The 23,281-nt window shown below is 45.4% G+C and overlaps 1 protein-coding gene across 1 annotated transcript in view; it reads left to right on the top strand.

The window, feature by feature from the left end:
* CACNA1C (calcium voltage-gated channel subunit alpha1 C) overlaps window positions 1–23,281 on the top strand; it is a 691,490-nt gene that overhangs the window by 217,918 nt on the left and 450,291 nt on the right. The window lies entirely within an intron of this gene.

Raw genomic sequence — 23,281 nt, 5'->3', positions numbered from 1 at the left:
CCTGCCTCCTGTAGGGGAGACTGGGAGATGTGGTCTAGCTGTGTGCTCAGGTGGAAGAGAAGCAGTTTGGTGAGCATTCATATTGTCTTCTCTACAAGGAGCAACTTGCTCACCCTGGGTAAGGCAGGAGTGGCTCCATTAGAAGTGAGCATGAGGGTGGGGAGAATTGGCCTGGTGGAGACCTTAGGTGCTGGCTGTCAGGTAAAGGTTGGACAGCAGGTGTGTGAAGAGCATTCTGAGCAAAGGAAGTGGAGACAGCGTGGGTGTGTCTTCAGATAGAACTGGATTTAAGTACTGGCCCACTATTACTGATAACATGACCTTGGGCCTAGTCCTTATGTGTCCCAGGTGCCAACTTCAGCCCTTCATTTCATGCCCTCTCCAAGATGCAAGCGTTACCCGGGGACTTGCCTACCCAGTCACCACTGGCTGCAGTCTCACCAAGGTTCATCTTCTCTGGCTCTGTCCTTCCCTCTGTCCTGGATGAACCCTGACATGGACCTGATCCCCTTTCTCTGTTTTATATCCACATACCCACACATGCCCACCCACACTCATCCCACTCTGACACCAAGTGTTTTTAAGTGTACCAGTCTATACTCAAGTTTTGGAAAGATCCAGGGACCTGGCATCATTGTAATGTGAATATTGAATGTTTGAAATTACTGTGCTTAAAAAGTCCCTCAGGCATTTTTGCCAACCTGGGCTTCAGCATTTGAATATATTTCCTGCCCTCTCCACTTCTCCTCCTTTGCTGCCCAGGCAACTGGAACACCCCCTTCCCTAGTTTCTGTTTTGCAAGGCAGTTCAGCTCTGTATCCCTACCCCTAAACTCAGCCCAGAGCTTCTACTTCACGCCCACTGGTGTGCCTCCCATTTGATGGGCCATCTACTGGGGTCTGACGTGTCCCCTTCGACAAGGGAAAAGGAGCAGAAGAGAGAGTCGTTTCGCTGTTTCTGTGAAGACAGAAGCCAATGGTGTCAATTTTTGTTTTAAGTAACTTTTTTCCTTTTGTACTTAATTTTCTTAAAGTTCAGATGGGACTGCTGCCACCTAAGTTGCAGGGTTGTTGTGAGAATTAATTAAGATAATATATGAAAGTGTATAAAATGGTGCCTGCCAATTAAAAGGCAGTCCCCTACCCCAGTCACAGGGCATTAGAAGGCATGGTACTCTGTGGTCAGAAATGCAGGGACTTACTGTATATAGAGAGTGTGACAAAAAGAGTGAGCCAGAGATAGAGCTACAGAGCATGTTGGAGCCACGTAGCTTCATGTTGTATATTTTTTCCCAAGGAGACAGGCCTTTAGCCTCCACATTCAGAACTCAGAACAGAACACATCAGATATAAATGGGAGGAGACCTTTTGTCTCAGCAGAAATTTGTGATGAAGATTCAAGGTGTGGCTCCATGTAGGTTTGAATTTGCTGGTTAATAGCTGGCTCTAACGTTCTGTACTTGCAATTAGGGGAGCAGCATTGGTTCCCGCCCGGGCTTGGTGGGCTTCTCCTGGAAGAGCTGGTGGGAACTTGTCACTGGAGGCACTGGTTCACCTAAGGCAGTGGTTCTCAACCTTCCTAATGCCACGACCCTTTAATACAGTTCCTCATGTTGTGGTGACCCCCAATTTCATTTTTTACAAATTGAACATAATTAAAGCATAGTGATTAATCACAAAAACAATATGTAATTATATATGTGTTTTCCGATGGTCTTAGGCGACCCCTGTGAAAGGGTCGTTTGACCCCCAAAGGGGTCGCGATGCACAGGTTGAGAACCGCTGACCTAAGGGATCCTGAGGGAAGTGGCTGACACAGCTGAAAGGTTGCCAGGTGCTCCTCCTGCAGATTCTGGTGTGGGGACCCCTTCACTTTTACTTCTCCTTAGGAGGTAAAGGACCTCAGCCAATGTGAGCAGTCGTGTGAATTGGGCAGGGGCCACTTGGACGACACTGTCCTCTCTCCCGCCATTGTCATTTCATGGTCCCCCAGAGCTAGAAGGGGCCCTGGGGTCACCCAGCAGAGCCGGCCTTCTCCTGCAGCCTTGATAGGTTTGGGACTGTCCAGTCTCTGTTGTGGCACCTCCAGGGATGGAAAACTAGTTGGGGGATATCTGTAATCATGAGAAAGGTGTTTCCTAGAGCTGCCTTTCTTTATCTTCTACCTGCTGCTCTTCATTTGCCAGCTGAAGGGGGAAGGACTACCTCTTCCTTATGGTATCCTTATTGCATTCATGGCCTCATTGTTTTCCATTGGGTGACCATCTTGATCTCTGTACCCTCTCTTCTCAGTCCTGCCCACCTTATCTGAACTCTGGTGTTTGCCCTTGACCTACAACATTTCAACTCCACCTGGTCCAGGGAAGAGAGGCTATTGTTTCTGTTAGGAGCCTGTCATTTCCAATGGTGCAGCCTTCCTTCTTCCTCTACCCTCCTTCCCCCTTTTCTTCCTTCTCCCCTCCACATCTTCTCCCCTTCTCCTCCTCCTCCTCTTTTTCCTCCTCTCCTCCTTCTCCTCCCTCCTCCTTATCTCCTTTCTTCCTCCCCACCCTCTTCGCCCTCCTCTCCTCCCCTCCTTTACTCCTTCCTCTTCCCTTTTTCTCCCCCTCTACCCCTCCTCCCACTCTACCCCTTTTCCTTCCTCTTCCTCCTCTTCTCCCCCCTTTTTCTTCTCCTCCTGTTCCTCCTCTTCTCTTCCTTCTCCCTTCTTCTCTCCTCCTTTACCCTCCTTCTCCCCCCCCCCCCCGCCTCCTCTCCCTCCCCTCTCCCCTCCGCTCCCTTCTCTTCCTCCTCTTCTCCCCCCCTCCTTTTTCTCTGCCTCTTCTGCTCCTCCCTGCCCCTCCTCCTCCTTCCATGTTACATTGTTTGCTCATGTTGACCTTTCAGGCACCCGCGTTCCTCAGTCCTTTTTCATACATACTGCTGCTGGCAAGCTTTGTTTCTCCTCCTGTCCTTGGAGATTTCCTACTAAGTGTTTTTCATTGACACATCTTGGCCCTCTTTGTGTCCCATTTCCTATTTTTATTTCTTCCCCCTTCTGCTCTGTGACATTCTTGTTCCCTTTCCCACTATGAATACAGTGTTTCAGTGATTGGAGTAGTTTCTGGTCTTACTATTTGATGAGCTTCTTACCCTGTGAACACTGTTTCCTCTGACTCCATCCCATTTTCCCATTCAGGAACACTGTCCCCGAGTCCTGATCCTGCCATTGAGCACCTGAGGGGAGGTGTCATAGTGTTCATAAGAATCTATCTTACATGCTACGCCGAAATATTTGAGAATCCGATCACTGTAGAAACTATAAGTGCTTTCCAAAGTAAGGTCCTGTGAGGGCACTGGGGACACTTTATTCCTAAGAGCAAACACAGACCAGGATGTCTTTTTGGCTACAGTGGGATCTGATAGAAAAGTTTCGGCCTACCAAAATAGACAATATGTCCTAATGTTGTCTTTTAAAAAAAATGTGTTGTTATTCATTCCAGAGAGAGAAAGGGAGAGGGGGATAGAGATAGCAACATCAATGATGAGAGAGAATCATTGATTAAGTGCCTCCTGCAAGCCCCTTACTGGGGATTGAGACCGCAACTGGGCATGTGCCCTGATCGGGAATTGAACCATGACCTCCTGGTTCATAGGTGGAAGCTCAACCACTGAGCCACCACAGCTGGGGTCTAGTGTTGTCTTGCAAATGACACTTGCAAGTACACTTTCCTTAATGGGAGAAGAGACATGTGTGGTTTTAAAATCCCTGCTAATAGCAGCAGTGATGAAGTGACAGTCATTAATGCCAGGTTGTGCTCTCTCTTTGCATACCTTTGCATTTAATCCATATGACAAGTCGTGGGGAGCGGTGTTAGTGTCCCACAGCCTTGGGCAGGAGGTTAGCAGGCCTCCCCTGCAGGGTTAGACTCCAGGAACCACCTCCTGTGGAAGCAGGGACTCCCGGTCAGGAGGTCATGGTTTCCCACAGGCAGGACAGGAGGGAGGGGAGCCTCTGCTGCTGCTACTTGAGCCTCTGGGCCTCCGTTTCTCCTGCAGTAAAGGTAGGATTGGATTAGATGTGCTTCAGAGTGTTTCCAGCTCTACAAGCCTATGATTTGACATCTTTGTTATTTCAGAGACAGGTTCCTTTGGAACATAGTGCTGTCACAAGAAAAAATATTGCCTTCTATTCAAATGTCTTCTGGTCTTGGACAAGGTGAATGAAGTTAGTGCCAGAGACAGAAAACCATTTCTACATGAAGTAGGGGTGCATATGCGGGTGAGGGCCACGGATGGGCTTGCATCCTCAAATGAATAGGGAAATGAGTTTCTGGGGCCGAGAGTATGCATCTTGGACTGTACACTGCAGTGTGAGCCTGCCGGAGATAGCAGATGTCCAACTGGTCAGGTTCTTCCTCTCAGTCCCAAACGCAGAATCCTCGTGGCAGATCTGGAAGGGGAGCCCAGTGACTGTTTAGTCCACCCCTTCATTTCATATCAACATCAGTGGAGCTCCCAGCCCTGGGAAGAAAGAGATGTTCACATCCAGGCCATATGGTCCAAGTTCCAAGAGGAGCCCTGACAGAGAAGATTGTAGACCCAGTGGGCATGGCCAGTGGAAGTTTGGAATCTCAATTGCAGGCCATGCCCACACGTGTATCTTTAAGAGGGGCCTTGGTGGAGTAAGGGTGACTGTAGGAATGAGGACCTGATAAGGCTCTTTCAGCTTCTCTTCCAGCAGCTTCTGCTTTGGAGATGATGGGGCAACTGATGCAAACTCTCGAGACTGACATGTACTTAAAACAGTGGTTCTCAACCTTCTGGCCCTTTAAATACAGTTTCTCGTGTTGTGACCCAACCATAAAATTATTTTCATTGCTACTTCATAACTGTAATGTTGCTACTGTTATGAATCGTAATGTAAATATCTGATATGCAGGATGGTCTTAGGCAACCCCTGTGAAAGGGTCGTTCGACTGCCAAAGGGGTCGTGACCCACAGGTTGAGAACCGCTGACTTAAAAGGAGTGGGCAGAAGTTCATCTGCCAGGCTGGTTCACTGAGTGTCCCTGGGACAGGAGCCTGGAGCTGCTTCGTGGTTCAGGAAGCTCTTGTCCATCTAACCCGAACACCTGAGGATTGCCTGCTCACTCTGCAGTGAACCACCTTTTAGTGGAATTAATGAATTCAGGCACTACTTCTCAGGTGCTAAAGCCCAGTCAAGATTTTCTACCATAGGTGTAGTGAAAGTCTGAACAAGGTCCCATTGGTAAGATTTTTGAGTTTTTTCACATAAAGTAGACTATAGATGATCCCCAACTTTTGAACTGCTCTTTAATTCATTGTTAAGTTGGTATTTCAAACACAGAAAATTGTAAATGGCATTTAGATTTCTAGGCCGACCTGTTTAACTCACAGTATAGCTGAAACACTATATAGTTGCTATGAGTCATAATGGAAAATAATATTTTTGCAAATGAACAACATATAATTCTAGTTACTGACTCCGTCTCAAACCATTTTTGGAGGAAGGCCTTTAGCAGTTCCAACCAGAACACAAACATTTATGCTGAAGCGTAAAAGGAGGATGTCAGATTACTCTTGCCTCTAATAAGAGGGAAATGAGGAAGGAACAAGAGGTAGCTGGATCTCTGCATTGCAGTTCTCAGGAAGCACCCAGGGATCTTAAGGCTGTCCTTATATGCAGCCCTGATGGTCTCCTGTCAACATTTTTTTTCCTGGGTATTTCAAATATCACATGAACCAGTGGTCCAGGAGCAAGGTGGGTAGAGGGAGGGATGACTCTAGGCTTCTAGATTTCTTCGCAGGGCAGAACCTGTTAGCAGCTTGCCTTCAGGCTCAGAATGGATGGTTTGAACCTGCCCACCAAAGCATATTTTAGCCTTTTCTAGTTAGCAGTCCCCTGTCCAGGGCTACACCAGAAGTGGCTTTCTACCAGGTGCAGGCTGGCCCAGCATCCCTTCCTCAAGGGGGCTCCATCCTGCTTTTCTAACTTGGAGCGAAAGCTATCTGGCTATCAGAACAGGGAGACTATAGTAAGGTCCCTCTCTATCTCCCAGACTGTGCACCCTGGGTCCTTAGGGAATTTAAATCCCAGGGCTCTCCTGGCTGCTCCTTTGCTCTATAAGGCATATGAACTGAGATTCCAAACTTCCCTGGGTAGGTCTCTCCTTTTCTCTATGCCTCCCTCCCTTCTTTCTTTCCTCTCCCCCACCCTCTCTCCCCCTTCCTCCTCCCCTTCTTTTCCTCTTCTTCTCCAGCTTCACTGTGTAGCTTGCATCCAATAAAGCCACTCGCTGACATTAAAAATGCCCAATTAAATCCTGAGTGCTGTGTAACTTAAATTCAAATTGTACCCCAGGAAATCTGATACAGTCTGCGTTTTCTATTGATTTTAAAAATTAAGACTTCGTGATATAATGTAATTCATTATTATGCCATAAAAGGCTATTATGGATTGTAATTTTTCAGTGACTATCTTAATTTTACTTATTAATACTCATTTAAATCTTAGCTTATTACTACAAGTACTAGAACCCTTTATTTATTTTATTTTTAACAAATCAGCTGTTTGGAATTTTTTAATAATTTAGACAAAACTTTCCTCCTTCCTCTTCCTCCAAAAACATTCAGATAAGGTTTTCCTACGTTTAAATCAGTGATTGAATAGGACCAAACTGAAGGATAATTAATTTTTGAACCAAAAATGCCAAACTGAAATGAATTTTATTAATTTCAAAATCTGAAAATCTGAGGACCCTTTAATGGAGCCGGGGCTTCTTAAATAACCACACAGTGAACTAGTACAGTGCAGAAATAAACCTGTGTCTCATAAAGCAACATTAAGATCCTTTCCAAAGGAAGCCTCAATTTCTTTAGGAATGTGCCCTGATTTGCATTTTTTGGGTCTAGTAAATTCGATTCAAATGTATTTCCTCCAGAGTTTTTACTGCCAGAGGAAAGCCTTTGTGTGGTGGAAGTGATCTATTATTCTGTGATTTGCCTGCCCCTAGGGTGACATGGTCTTGAAATACAGAGCACTGGCCTGGCTTGGAGAGGATTGCAGAGTTCCCATTCTAGGCTTCCAGCTACCTAGAGGCAGGAGCAAAGGATATCCTCAGGAAGGAAGGTCCTTGTTGGTGCCTTTGCCCTTTATGATGAAATGTCCTGCTCTGGCAGTTCAGCCGAAAGCATCTCTGAAGGCAGCAGGTGCCCAGCACCTAGGGCTGCCTTCCCGGCTTCCTCTCCCCTTAACCCCTCTACCCCTTTTGTTTCCCCCCAAGTAAATGGCTTCTAAGGAGGCTGCTGAGACATTCCTAGGAGGCTATTTAGATGTGTTCCTGGGCCATAAGGCTGACTCACTGTTTAGCAATTCATTACAGTCCAATACTGTAGGCCCTGCATGTGTGTGGGGGTGTAATCTCAGTATTGCTCAATGTTAGAGAACTTCTCCACTCTACCCAATTGTGAAGACTTCAGTTTAGAAACAAAACATAACAAAAATTGAACCAAGTTTGGAGGAAAAGGCATAATGTCTTTGATAGAAAGAAAATCTTTTCATTTTCTACTCTGTAGCTCGCAGGTTATTCCAGGGTCAGGCAGAGAGATGATGAGGGAGGTGGGAGGGTCAGACTAGGTTGCCTGGTGTTAAGGGCAAAAGGCATTGAACCAACCCCGGGAGCACTGTTGTGCAGGGCTCTGTGGTCGGCATTCATTGTGACAGGGTCATCAAGAGGTGATGTGCAGAGTGGTATATTTATTTTATGTGATTTTTAGTTCTCAAGCTGAGGGATGCATTTTTGATGTACTCTTAATTCATCTCAATCATATATTGTTGTCTGTTATCTGTGTGTGTGTGGGGGGGGGGGGGGTCATAAAAATAACTTTCCTTCCACCTTCTAAATTCTCTTGGTTGGACTAATAATCAGATTAACATGAGACAAGGTAATAGGTGAAATGTTTGAAGTTTATTAGGATGTACATGTGGGGGTGGCCATAAGGATATGAGACCAAGGAGGCACTGGGCGGTTGAGGGCCATATGCCATTCTGGACTAAAAAGCGGGGGTAGGGGTCTGCAGTTTCAAAGAGAAAGCAGGCAATTCACAGGAAGATGAGAAGGAGCAAACATGTGGCAAACAAGTTCTTGCTGGACCACCAGGAGCAATAGGAGTCCAACACAGAGGGTTACTAGATTTGTCCCTGCCTGCCTCACTTAATCCACACAAGCTAAGGCGAACATGCTAAGCTTTCCTTCCTGAAGCAGGTTTGCCTATCTGCATTCCTTTAGGCAGGTAAAGCGTAGGATGTGTCAAAGGTTCTTTCTGAGTCTTTTGTTTCTTAATATCCTGCTTAAAATCAGTATCCCAACAGATATATTTTGGGATGGTAAAACTTTCGTCCCCTTTATATCGATAAATCTTATCTGAAGAAAATGTGTCTGATGCAAGTAACTTAGCCTTTGTACGTTAAGTATTGGCTGCCATAGGTCATCTCTCCGGATACTTGTTGCGAGTTTGTCCCTTTGTCCTTGGAAGAATATTCCAAGTTGTTCAGTTAGTCCGTGGTGACCATCGTGTTCTGGCCATCTTTGAGGCACCCTGATCTTTCTGGGCTCTGCCATCTTCTGTGTGGCAGCTCTGTCCTCAGAGAGCTCTTCCTTGAAATCCCAAGGTGGCCACCACCATTTTGGAAACCACGGGAAGAAGCTACAGTAGTACCCAGAGGAAAAGGAGGTACCTCTTCCCTGAGGAAAGAATGAGGAAACCTTTCCTAGAACCATCCAGCAGACACCTGCTTGTTTCATTGACCAGAAGTTAGTCAGATGTTCCTTTAGTAAGAAGAATGATTATCTTCACTGGTTTAGATGAATTAGGATTTTCCTCCATCATTGGAAGGGGGTGGACACCCAAACAAAATCCAGGCCCTACCAGCCAGGGAGAGGGAGGGATTGCTTCTAGGGAGGCAGAGATTCCAGTTTTATCATTATTCTTTCTGGCCAGGGTTTAGAGAATGTTGACCATTTATATTTTTCTAGTCCTTCATCATGTGCAAAAATATGTGGTTTTTAAAAAATTATATATGACTGTCAGCTGATTTTTCAACAGAAACTTTGCAGGCCAGAAGGAAGTGGCAAGAAATACTCAAAGTGATGAATAGCAAGGACCTACAAACCTATCATTTAGAATTGAAGGTCAGATAAAGAGCTTCACAAACAAGAAAAAGCTAAGGAGTTCATCACCACTAAACCAGTAGTACATGAAATGTTGAAGGGTATTCTTTTTTTTTTTTTAAATATATTTTATTGATTTTTTACAGAGAGGAAGGGAGAGGGATAAAGAGTTAGAAACATCGATGAGAGAGAAACATTGACCAGCTGCCTCCTGCACATCTCCCACTGGGGATGTGCCCGCAACCAACGTACATGCCCTTGACCGGAATTGAACCCGGGACCCTTCAGTCCTCAGGCCGAGGCTCTATCCACTGAGCCAAACTGGTTTCGGCTGAAGGGTATTCTTAAAGAAGAAGAAGAAGGAGGAGGAGAAGAAGAAAAGATAAAAAATGTGAACAATAAAATGGCAATAAATACATAGCCATCAGCAACTGAATCTAAAAATCAAAATAAACAAACCAGGAACCTAATGAACAAAATAGAACCAGAGGCTTGGAAACATGGAACAGACTGATGAATCTCAGAGGATAGTGGGGAGGGGGGCGGGAAGAGATTAACCAAAGGTCTTATATGCATATGTGCATTATCTATAGACACAGACAATAGAGTGGTGAAGGCCTGGGGCGGAGCGGAACCAGTGGAGGGAGGTAATGGGGGGGGGGGGGAAATAGAGGGACATCTGTAATACTTTCAACAATAACGATTAAAAAAAGTTATAATGATTAGAGAAATGATCATTTGAGGGCATTGCTTTTGATAAATTAGGTTGACTTACAGGATTTTAGATTTGGAGTGCCTTAAAGAATGTCCAGCTCTTTTATTTTACAAATAGGGAAACTGAGGCTCAAGTTGCTGAGGGTGTCTCGTAGCTAGTTCACTGAAGCCTACCTTCGGTGCCACAAGTCTCTAATCTTGTATCCTTTTTCTACTTTCATGATGCTTGGCCCCCTTTCCCTTCAGGTAATCAATGCTGTTGTGCACTTGTATGTTTTAATATCTGTGAAAACCTGCATAAGAACTAAGTAGCAGTCATTCATAGCCCAGCATGAATATCGGGTATTTCCTATTTTATGTCTTCCCTTGAATCATTTCAAGCATTTACTAACAGGCATGGGCATTATTTTGAGGGGTAGGAGACCTTCCATTCTCTTTTAGGTCCTTTAGAATTAAACCTTCTGGGTGGCACCCTTCTACCTTTTTCTTTGAAGTCAAGTCCGACCATGGTCATCTCAACAGCCACAGCAGAGAAGAGAAAGGGACCTTGGGTCACCTCGGAAAAGGCAACCTGTCTGACACCATCCTTAGACCCTTTGTTTAACTGAAAAATGTTTTGTGAGTCCATTCTGGGCTCTGCTGTCTTGTCCTCCGTGAGCAGTGGGTGAGGTGAGGCCGTGGAGAGAAGGCTGAGGCTGTTAGGATGCTCCAAGCCCAGATGAGGGTGTCTGTCTGACCATCTGCCACGCCCACAATCCAGGATACTTCTCCACAAGAGGCTTTGTTTCTGGAAACCTAAGTGCATGATCATAGAAATCTGGGAAGTGGTGATTTGTATTCAAGCACTTTCCTTTTTTTATGCAAATACAATCATCATGGAGATTCTGGGACAGTTCCCTTGAGTATTTAGAAAGTGACTTGATGTCCACACTGAGGGTTGTTTAAAATGAAACAAAGGCAGTTTTTCCCATAAAGGGCCGTCCCTCTGAACTGTTCAGACCGTTAGGTCAGAGGAGCAACCGCTGTACTAAGATGGTGTAGGACCTTGTCTGCCTGTCCTGTCTTTGTGCTGTCCCCCCCACCACTGTATGCAGCAGCGATGGCCCTGCTCTCTCTCTGGTACAGTAGCTCTCCTTCGGGAGCAGCCAGCACTGTGGCCAAGTCATTCTTTGTCAGGGCCCATCCCACCCATCACAGGGTGTTTAGAACCCATGGCTTTCACCCCAATTCATTTCCCCACCCAGGGATGGTGACAACCAGAAGAACCCCACTGGCTGCTAACTGCCTCCTGGGGCGGCGTGCTGCTTCTGGGTGGGAATGTCCCTTAGACGCCAGTTCATTAAGAGCCAGAATTTAGAAGCTCCACTTGGTCATATGTCAAGGGTCATCTGTCCCTTGACTTCTTCTGTTTTGAGGGCAGTTTTCTGAATCTAGGGAAGGAGGGCATTTCTCTCCTAGGTTCACGTGGCCACTGAACTTACATGTTCTGGAGGCACTTTCACACCCAAGAGATTGCTATTCAGTGCCCAAGGGGGCAGCTCAGGGTACTGTGACCTGAAAGATCTTCACAGCAGGTCTGCCTCTTGCCAAACCTCAGGGCCCAGAGCCTGGGCCCTGTTCTTCAATGCACACACAGGCTGTGTGTGACATCGCACAACCATCACTTCAAAGGGAGACACAGGGTGAAGGAAGCATGGCAGCTTCTTGGACATCAAACAGTCCTTGAAAACAACAATTTGGTAAGTTATGAATGAATCAGAACCAGTTACACTTCTCCCAGAAAGCATATTTAAATTTCACAGACATAGGCACATGTCTCAAAGAACATTCATCTCTTTCTGGGGGTGGGGGTCTTGGCCACATGTGTTGAGAAGCCAGCATGCTTTTCCAGTTGACAACATGCACACATTCTTGTCCCTTCTCTTTTGCTGGCCACCAGCCCTCCTGGAGGAGGTCATCCATTTGGGTCCTTCTAAAGGGCTGGGTGAAACTGGTGACAGGCTTCTACACATTAAACCGAGAGATCAGAAACTGCTCATTTAAACACTTTATTTCCTAATGTGATAGTTTATGTGATTTTATATGATAAAATGTGATAGTTTATATTGTATTAAATTACACTATGTAATATACATGTATTTTAGTTACATTTTAGGAACTACCTTATGATGTATTTTGGTTACATTTTAGGAAATTGGTTTTGGGTTAATGTAATACAACACATTATAATTTTTCCTATTTAAAATAATGAGAAATATGCTAGCATTTCCCATAGAACGTCCGACTTTCAGGAATGGAGTACTGACATGTGCTTTTATACACATGATCCCTATCTTCAAGGAATGTATGGTCTAATTGGGATAGTAAGACAAACAGCAAGACTTGAACTGTTGCGTTAGGAAGATAACACAGGATGACATATGGTCAAGTTAGGTGTTGGAGTGTGCAGTATGATCTTGATTGTGTAGGGATTAGGACAGCAGAATGACTTTGGGAAGGGGTATCCAGAAAGGTTTCATGAAGGGGATAAGACCCTGGGGGCCTTATAGAACATCAGGGTCTGGAAAGGATGGGAATCATCTTATAGGCCAGTGATGGCGAACCTATGATATGCGTGTTAGAGGTGACACGCAAACTCATTTTTTTGGTTGATTTTTCTTTGTTAAATGGCATTTAAATATATAAAATAAATATAAAAAATATAAATCTTTGTTTTACTATGGTTGCAAATATCAAAAAATTTCTATATGTGACACCAGAGTTAAGTTAGGGTTTTTCAAAATGCTGACACGCCGAGCTCAAAAGGTTCGCCATCACTGTTATAGGCCATGACTGTTTGAATTTCAGGCTTTAGAAGTTTCGTTAAATGAACATTCCTTAATAACTATAATATATCAGGTGCTGTGTTAAGTATAAAGTAATGAGCAAAAAACAAACACCAAAAACATTGTTTGATGTCTGCCCTGAATCTTTCTTTTTAAGTCTAAGAGGAATGAGAAGACGTGTGCATTTATTAAAAACACACACAAAATAATCCACAACATAATTCAAAGTTGAAAAGTTGAAACGTGCCAGAAGACAGGGATGGTTAGATGAAGCACTCTTCCGAAGAGGGGGGTTATACATGTATCCGAGAGGTTGCCAGGGCATTAGCTGGGATAATTGTGTTAGCTGAGATAGTTGTGTTAGCTGAGATGGACTCAAGCCAAGATATTGACTAGGGTACACATATTATTAACGACTGGTTCTACAGTATTCATCAGATGAATGCCACTGGCTCGGAGAGCTAATGTGGGTTTGGAGCCCTCTTCAGTCAGGCACAAAGCTTCTGCTTGCTGGATTGGAGGGAGGATCCAGGGGGCCTGAGGAAGGGGGACTGGGTAGTAGGGCACATTTGGGAAACTCAGGGTAATGGCTATTTCCTAACCAATATAGAAGTGTCTTAGTATTTAATGATCAGTATATATTTACCATACATAGTAGCTGAAAATCAGCTCACATTAGAATTTCTGGGGGTGGGTAACCAGTGAACCCAGGGGTATAGGTTATCTACCCTCCCTCACCCCATCCCAGAAAATGTATTTTATCCCATAAAAAAGGTCTTGATTTTCTCTAGGGTTGTTTGGCCTGGCTTAACCCGAAGGTCTAATTGAGGGCCTGAGTACCTACCCACACAGAAATAAAGGAGAAACCTGTTACCTTTTCCAACCACTCTGAGCATGCATACCCATTCAAGTGCCCCCCACCACCCTGGCCCCTGCCCGGAACCCTGGACCTTCCCTGTTTCCAGTAAGAAGATCTATGCCCCGCTGAGCAGAGGGCTCCAGACGATGGGCCAGCTCTCTGGCTGGCGGTGTCCATGGTGATGGTGGGTGATTCAAAATACCACCCCCTGGCGTTCATTCCTCCTAGTAAAAACAACCGGTCATACTACACCTCACTAAAGTCTTAGTGTTGGGAAGATGTGTTATTATTAGAATTGTTTTAATAAAAACACTAATCGAGCAGCTTTAAAAAATTTGTAAGCACCTACTCTCTCTAAATATCGGTACAGTTCAGCAGAAAACCAAAGGAAAACAAACACTAACAATCCTCATGAACAAATAAATGAACACAACAGTCGGAAGTGGTCTATTTGATGGGTGTAGTAATGAAATCACTGGAATGGGTCATCGTGTGCCTAAAATTTGATGGCTCTCAGAAGTCAAATCATGTTCCATCTTTCCATCTGTGTGTGTGTGTGTGTGTGTGTGTGTGTGTGTGTGAGAGAGAGAGAGAGAGAGGTGGTGTGGAAGGGGGGAGAAAGAGAAAGTGCATGCCAGTAGTTTAGGGGTTGTTTCATAAGGTTTTCATAAGGTTTTTAAAACTGGTTTGAAATGGTGATGGAAAAAATAAAATAAAATAAAATAAAATAAACTGACTTAAACTGTCATATACATAGTGCCCTATTAAGTAGTTGTTTGGTTAAGAATAAAGAACCCCTCCCTAGCTGGTTTTGCTCAGTGGATAGAGCGTCAGCCTACGGACTGAAGGGCCCCGGGTTTGATTCCGGACAAGGGCACATGCCAGGGTTGCAGACTCGATCCTCAGTAGGGGGCATGCAGGAGGCAGCCAGTCAATGATTCTCATCATTGATCTTTCTATCTCTCTCTCTCTCCTCTCCCTTCTTCTCTGAAATCAATAAAGATATATTCTAAAGAACAAAGAATCCCTAGTTATATTTAAAAAATACAATTTAAGGAGCTGAAGTTTAAAATGTCTTGAACTTCAGAAAACTCATCTCTGGAAACCATCTATGGGAGGATATTTGCACTTTCCAAGAGGGTCTGGTGGAGCAAAAAGCAAGTTAGATTTTTCTGCATTTCAATCCATGGCCTTCTAAAAGAGTTACTCAGCATTTCTCTAAAACAGTAATTGCCTTGCTTTCTCAAGCACCCAAACCCACCCTGTCTCCCAATCAAATTCTCAACTAAAATCAGAAGGGTTAAAATCCAGTTATTTTAAGTGCTGCATACTCTTAAAATGTGTGACTTGTTATGTTGTATATAAGCAGCTTGTATCAGAAATGCAGCAAGTCATGCTATTTAGTAACACACACCAGAGAGGAGATAGAGGAGAAAAGAGAAAAAGGAGAGGGAGAGAGGGAGACACTGATATTCTGATCTATCTCATTCTTCTCTGCAGGAGAGGCTTGCATTTTACTTTCTAAAAATGGTAATTGCAAAGTAAGAAAACAAGTTTATCTGTTGCAGGAAGAAGGAAAGGCAGGGAGAGGCGTCTACTCTTCATCGTGGTGTGATTTATTTTTGTCATACTGCTTTTGCAGCAGAACATCGGGGGGCCAGTGCAGAGTTGGGGGTCTGCCTATGTTGCAGCTGCTTCATTAGGGTCATAGTTAGAGATTTATTTGACCAGGACCATGATGGGAAGTAAGAACTCTTTACAAAGTTGGGAGTTGAGGGTAGGGTAGGATGCAGTGATGACATATGAAATGGTGTGTCAAGTGGGAGGGTGATGATGGTGCTGCTTTAGGATTTATGCCTTCTCATTTGAGGCATCCAGGTAGCTCACCTTGGTCCTCTTTCTTAGGAAGAAGCACGGTGCCTTCACTCGGAAATTTGGGGTATGGTGGAGGGTTAGGTGACGCAGGGTTAGAGGGGATTTCAGCCTTGTTTTCATGGAGCTGACATTGACCTTTGGTATATGATCTCAAAGTCAGTAACAAGGCAAACTTGATCAACTTTGGACTAGTGGCATCTCAGAGAGCTGGAATTTCAAGTTTCTAAGTTTGAAAGCACCCCATTAATCAAGTGAGTTAGAGAAAAATCATTATGTTAATATTTCATTTATTCATTCAGTTATTCAATACTAGTGTCCCAGTGCACAGATTCATGCACATTGAAAGGAAATTAGAAGAAATATTTTAGTATTGCTATTTGCCCTTTCTCTAAAATAGAAGTGTCAACCAGATTCACAATCAACAATGACAGACTGAAACACATGCATGCAATTGGCGCCAGCGAGAGCTTTATATGTATTGTGCATGCGCGAGTCAACTTAGCCATATATATATATATATATTTAGATTAAACTTGCTTAATTAGACCTGCTTTCTGATTTAGCTAAACTTTATCCAGCCCAGTGAAGCACCCCAACTTCTTTCAGGTAATTGTCAGCAACACAGCAGTGAATATCAAAATGAAGCAGATTATTATTGTAGATCACGCAGGGAGAACAAAGGGTAAAATATTTAACTGCAGCAGTGTGACTGTATTCTGCGCAGTGAGAAAACCTGAAATCATTTTCAAGGTCCACCATTTCTTACTTCTTTTCAGTTGGGTCAAGTTTCTAAATCTCCCTTTTCCTGCTAATAAAAAGAAAATAGGATTCCACCCACCGATTCTCTTTTCTACCAACTCTAGGACTTCTGTGAGCATCAAATGAGATGAGGCACAGGAAAATGCTTCACAGACATTTGGTTAAAGTGTAAAATGTTTGCACCTGGCTATAAAGCAAGTCGTGTTCCTGGGCTGAAGAAACCCCAAGGAGGCTAGTTGCTAGGGAGAGGAAGCTGGGTGTTGCTACGTGACATCATTACCTGGTGCCCACAGTCACCATTTTTGGTCTGGGCTGGGCTGGGCTGTGGGCTGTATTTTGCGCCATGGGGTCTCGGCAGCATCAGCTGTGGTTTGGTGGGGTGGTGGTGGGGCCTGTGTCCCATTTAGGGGAAGCTGAGTGCTGCTTTGTGGACACCAGGTCCGCGATGCTGTTTCTCTGTAAATGGCCAGTGCACGTCATGGCAGCTCCTGTGTTGAGCATCTGCCCCCTGGTTGGACAGTTGGACACTTGGCATATTAGCCATATATATATATTTCTTGATCACCAGTTAGGTACCCAGCATAGTGCTGGAGGCTATGCTTGGGGTGGATGGGAGCCAGGTGCAATGTCATCTCCTCCTTTCCAGTAGTTCCTTTCCATGGGATCTGCAGCTGTAACTCAGTGTTTCCTGCCATAGAGAAAGAAGGAACCATAAAGATGGGTAATGAGGAAAGCTGGGATTTTGTGTATCAAGATGGTCATATAGCGATGGTAAGAGCTGTCTTTTGGGGCACATGTTAGCAGAAAGGAGCATAAAGCTTTCAAAAGAGCCCAATTCTGTAGTCATTGTCTGTCCTGACTTTTGCATTTGTTTTGTTAAATGAAGGCCCTGCTGGAACCCAGGGGTCCAGGTGGAAATTGGCATGCAGGTGGCCTCAGCTTCAATGGTGAGAGCAGTAAGTTAGTTGGGTCTTGCTGAATTAGGAACCCTCCCATGTCTGCCAGGTCAGGGTCAAATATACTTTGGGATTCTGTAGTTTACAGGACGCCACCCCACTTTTTCACACTTATAGAAACTATGTGCTGGTAGCATAATTGGATTGGTCGGATTGTGCCTGGCCATGAGAACATCGGCTGTTGTGAACTCAGGACCCCTCCAGTACAGGTCCCGACAAGCCTGGGGGACCTGAGGCAGGAACGGGCATTAGGTTTAATGGCTAGATAGTCCAGAACAGTGAAAGAACCAAGAAATATTTTGTTCTGGATTATCTATTATTCTGAGGTGATTGTGAGAGGAATAATCACTTTAGTTTCTTAAGTATGTACTTCTTGCACAGATTTTTAAATTAGCTACTGTTTGCATTTGCTGAGCACACATAACCAGTTAGGGAGAGAGAACCCAAGGGTGAGTACAGTACAAGGAAAGAATGCAGGAATTCAGTCATTGCTGTCAGCTTTACTCAAAATATAGTTGAAGTGATCACATACTATCTGAATTAAACAAATTATACTTTGAGAAAATTAGGCTGATATACATTTAGGGAAATGTTATTATGATTACCTGTAAGGAAAATTATTGCCAACAAAATTCTAGATTGTAATTTATCTGATCTGCTTATGACATACTTGTATGTATGAGAAATAATTTTTTTTAGACTAGAGACCTGGATAGGGAGTAGGATTTTGTTTTAGAATGCAGAGCTTAGAATTTTAGAAAGAGAGGTATTGTATCTAGGTCAGATATTATTGCTGTCACTATCTTTGCTGTTTACCCACAATGCTGTCTCTGTTATGTTTGAGTCAATTGCTCCCCTACCTTCTTCTCCCCCTTTTCTTCAGAGTGTCTACTATGCTCTGACCATGTGTCTGGGATGACAGCAGATACAGAGTTATGAGGGTGAATAGTTAGATGTGTTTTCGGCCTTCATGGAGCTTAGAGTCTAGTGAGAGGGACCGACCAAGGGAACATACTAGTACAACTGTTGGACACTATGCATTTTCTCCTCTGATAACAGAACTGACCCAGAAGACCCTGTAAATAACTCCATTGCCTGCCCCCTGAAGATGTTTTTATTTGTTTTTTAATCCTCACCCGAGGATATTTTTTCATTGATTTTTAGGGAGAGTGGAAGAGAGAGGGAGAGAAAGAGAGAAATATCGATATGAGAGAAACACATTGATTGGTTGCCTCCTGCATGTGCCCCGACCAGGGCCTGGGCCAGGGAGGAGCCTGCAACTGAGATACATGCCCTTGACTGGAATCAAACCTGGGACCTTTCAGTCCACAGGATGACGCTCTATCCACTGAGCCAAACCAGCTAAGGCAACCCCCCTGAAGATATTTAAGAACTGCTCAATGATTTTTACTGTTACAGTACCTTACTTTTAGAATTGTGTACTGACAGTGCTTCTGGTGGTGTCACACTTATAAAAGAAACCACAAATGCTCATGCTGCCTGACTCCCACAGACACCTCTGGGGCCTGGGCCTGGTTGGGTATTTTTCCAACAGAGAAGTGGTCAGTTAGGAGAGGCACAGCACTTCTCATTCTCTCAGAGCTAGGGAGTTGGGCAAGTATTTGAGCCTGGAGTGGCCCCAGCCAGGTGTCAGTTGACCCCCAGGTAGGCAGCTCCCTGGGGGAAGGAAACGTGCAGCCTTTTGCAGCCTTTGCGCTGTCCTTCTCTCTGGTACTGCTTGTTGCATGGCCTTCAGATGAGCCATTGCGTGTCTTCAGGTTCCTCTTCCTTGCTGCCTCAGAGAAGAGACCCCTGCCCTTCTGTGCAGGGTGCTGTGGTGTGGGGTGGGCCTCCAGGCCTGGGAGAGGGGCTGGGGTGAGGAGGGGCCGGATTATTGCCTATTACACATGGGCATCAAAACCAGGGGAAGAAACATAACAGCTTTATTTTTAGGCTTTGCTAATTCTCACTCTTCTCCTAGTTCACTGCTACCTGGCAACAGCTTATTGTCATGGCAACACCAATGTTAATGAGTGAAGCTCTCAGTGTGTCTGTTTTCCCGGTGCTCTGTGACAGCAGGCTGCGTGGATCTCTCTCTCTCTGGCCATCAGAAGCTAAACATTAGACTCCCCTCGTCTCCATCTCCCAAGGCCTCCCAGGCTCTGTTGGCAAAGGAAGGGAATGGAGGCAGGGACGAGGAGGGGTTTATAGTTCTGCTTACACATTCCTAACTTATTCTGTGTTTACTGATGGGCCTGCTGGCTTCACATGCTGCCCCTCCTCCCACCAGGCCACTCCCTTTAGGTTTGTGGGTGGCGGCCGTAGGCTGCTGAACAGTAACCAGTTTTCTCATGTGCCAACAGCTTGGGATTTGTGCAGGTTTTATGGCCCCTTTCTGCAGTTTGTCAGCAAGCCTCTGAATCTTAGTCCTGAAGAGAGGGGAGATTGCCGCTGGTCTTGGAGGGAACTGGGCTCCCAGCGGGAGTGACAGCTTGTACCCTGGCCCCTGGCTTTCTCTGACATCTGTGCAGAAGCTGCCATTGTGGCCTCATGTGACATGGGAAGGAGAGCAGGTGGAATCTGCTGCAGCCTCTTCTCACCTCAGTTTTTCCACCTCTAAAGTGGTGTGTGTGTGTGAAGTCTTGATGGTCCTCACTGTCTGTCTGCTGAGGTGTGACTGTGGTGCTCCAGGCTCCTGCTCACCAGTATGGGGTAGCTTCCTGGACCTCTTGGTGACTCAGTTTCTCACTTATAAATTAAGGATGATAGCCAGATAAATATGTGTCAAGTGCTTAAAGCAGTGTCTGGTATAAGATAATGGTTCAATAAAATTAGTTGTTATCGTATCTGGTCATTATTTAATCTTCACACTGATCATGTGAAGTAAGTACTGTTAAATGCTCAGATTACAAAGAAGGAACCAGGCATAGACAAGTGGAGCAGTTGCCCAGCATCTCCAGAGAGGCAGCCCTAGAAACCTCGGCGGCCGGGCCCTGGTGAGCCTGGTGATGGTGTTCCTCCACACCCCTCGGCTCCTGGTCCTCACAGTTGCAGAGCTGCCCCCTTCTCCTGGGGTGGCTTTGGGGCCTCAGGAATGTGCATGAGCACTTTGCACTCCTTGGGTAGAAGGTGCCTTGTGGCCAGTGTTACAATCACTATAAAATGTCACCCCCGGGAGGTGGCTCTTACTGTTGGGATTACTGTGAGTTTGGACTGCAGGCCCGCGTAGAGTGATGGAGTCACACTGCCTAAAGCGCCGAGGCCGGGACTGCTGCTCAGGACACAGGGGCCCTGACAGCTGCCTCTCCGTTGGGCTGAGGAAGCACATCACCGTTTACTCCGCTGCCTTGTCCAAAGTTTCGGCTCCTTGTAACTGCTTAGTTCTTTTTAAGTAAATTATTCTATGTAGTTTTTAAAAGGTAACATTCATATGGTACGAAATAAAAGTTACACAAACAGATATGCAGTGAAAAGTCTGCCCTCTCCCTGGCCCCGCCTTCTAGTGCCTCTCCCTGCAGAGACCTGTGCCTCCGCAAACAGACATACAGATAGATTTTTCATTCCTGATAGGAACACAGTGCACTCTGTCCTGCGTTATGTTGTTCACCCCTCTGTACCTGGGAAACTGCTCCTTATCACACACAATCAGGAGAGTGGTCTCTGTCATTTTCAACAGACAAGTTAAAAGTGTTACTGAGTTTTTATTCCAGGTGAGTAAGTATGTGAATAATTGTGATATACGCTTATTAAGAAAGCCTAGTACTGGCGATAAGGTAATAGTAATAGTGATCTGTTATTGAGTATCACCAGGATAATAATACTAGAATTCTTTTGTAATTCCTAAACCAGTGTTTTATTACCCATTATAAAGCTGAAGTCCAAAGTCAGAGCTAAAAATGTCGCTGAGCTGCAGTTTGAATAGAAGTCCGTCTGCGCTCTTATCCCTGTGCCCTTTTAGTCATCCATGCTCCCTTTTTTTATGTAAATATGCTCACACAGGGGTCTCAGCCATAGGCAAGGGCTGCGAGAGTTAGCTGCCCAAGAGTGACCATAATACTTTAATTTTGTGTTGGCCTCATGGCACCCAGCTCTCTTTCCTCTCTTCCATGCAGGCCCAGTGGCAGTCCAAAGGCAGAAACTTCTGGTTCGCAAACATAATCTTACTGATGTGTGAGGTTCGCTTGAATTCCATCCCTTCTATTCTGTGCTTCTGTTTCTTTACCTATAACAATGTGCAGCACTGTCTCACCCACGCCTAACAAGGTGCTGAAGAAGAGATAAAAAATACTGCTCAGCGTCTCACTGCTGCCTCTCCCTCCTCTCTCTGATGTGGCAGAGGGGCGCCCTCTGATCAGGACTGAGCACCTGTGGGTGGGAAGTCAGGAGGAAGGTGGCACAAAGTCCAGAGGGTGCTTTGAGAGTACATGAGTGCTCATAAGTAGATGCTCACCAAGGATTTGCTACACTAGATGGAGAGACAAACCCAGGTGTGGCTGCATATTTTGGGTTTCCTGTTCAGAGAATGTCAGACGCATGCCAGTCTGAGGTCCCTGCTTTAGCTTAATCTCTGCTATTTGTTGTGTTCTGCTGTTATTCAGGGCTTCAGTCTTCGTTTTCCTTTATCCTTCACACTTCCCCTCCCTTCCTTTTTTATGAGCTTGCCCACTTATTAGGATAGAATCTGGCCAGGTGCCCTGTTAATCTGATCACTCATGGCTTTGTGGGGCCAGCATGCCTGAGAGGACAGGAGAAGAGTTCAGAGCTGGCTGGTTCATACCAGCCACACCTACACTGGTCCTGTCCCCTGGGCTGAATGCCCTCTTCCCTTCTCCTAGGCCTGGCTATGTCCTTTTCATCTTCCTCTCCCTCCACGGGGGCCACCCCACACCTTACCTCCTCTGTAGCTGCCATGATTCCTCTAGCTCACATGCTTTCTCTCCTGTGACTGCTGGCATGCTCCTGTCTCCACACAGCCTGACATTCTATTACATGAGCATTTCACATGGTCAGAGAGCATTTCACATGGACAGAGAGCCTCTGGGAACAGAATTGACCTGCCTGGTAGGATTCGGGCATGTCCCGGGCAGGCCTGGAAGAGGGAAGGGTGCTTTCTCAGGTCCCAAATGGGCCAGTCCTTGGGAGTGTGGAGCTGCTGCTGTGACTGTAGAATGAATGGTTTCCAATATACTGTTTGGAGGGCTGTCCCCAAAGACACAGAAGAGCCACAAGGTGAGGTGAAGGGCCTTGGAGTCCCATGTCTGTCCCCTAGAAGAGGAGGGCTGTATGGGGAGCAGCAGAGAGAGAATCTGTTCCTAGGGTGTGTCCTGCTGCTGCTGCTGCTGCTGTCGTCATGTCTACCTTGATGGTGAAGTTTTTGACAAAGATGTTTAGGCTTAGGCTATTGGGGAAGCCACCATGCTCCCCTTTCATCAGCACTGTCTGTTGAGAACTCCATAGTCAGAGAGCATGGCTGTGTTCTAGGGTGATCAAATTCAGAGCTGGACAACACCACTTCAGTGTCCCCAGGACACACCTCATAAGTGCCTGGGAGTCTTGGGTGAGAGTGCCTGGGGTTTCAGGGTTGGAGCAGTGCAAGGATGACTCGGGTCCTCTCTTCTCCAGCAAGTCCAGGGACCTCTTCAGCAGCCTCCTCTGGCCCTGGAGAGGGCCTGGGACATGTCTTTGGTCCCTCTTCCTGTCCTTGCTGCCATACAAGGACTAGATTATAATTACCTCAAGGACTGAATAGGCCTAAGAATACTTCCCTACCTGCTTACCCACATCAACATTCCTTCCAGGAAAGAAGCTGGCCCATTGCACAATCTATATATATGAAAACCTAATATGCAAAGTGTCCCCTTGGGAGTTCGACCGGAGATTTAGGAAATCACTGTGGCCACTGCCCATGTTGTGACCCTGGGAGCCCCATTGTCCTTCCTAGGTCTCAGTTGCTGCATCTATAAAGTGAACACATTGGTGGATGGGTCTTGTGGTTCTGACATTGTTTGCTTTCCTGTCACCTTTCCTTCCCTGAGGTGATGCAGAGTCTTCAGTGGGTTTGCAGTAATGTTTATGGACAATGGATTCCCAGAGCTCTCTTGCCATCCTATTAGGTTAGACAA

The sequence above is a fragment of the Myotis yumanensis genome, unplaced genomic scaffold, assembly GCF_028538775.1.
Source record: "Myotis yumanensis isolate MYYU_CA2020_CCGP unplaced genomic scaffold, mMyoYum1.0.hap1 SCAF_3, whole genome shotgun sequence".
In the NCBI taxonomy this organism is placed as follows: Eukaryota; Metazoa; Chordata; class Mammalia; order Chiroptera; family Vespertilionidae; genus Myotis; species Myotis yumanensis.
Note: the sequence above shows the minus strand (reverse complement) of the source record. Positions and strands in the feature narration are given on the sequence as shown.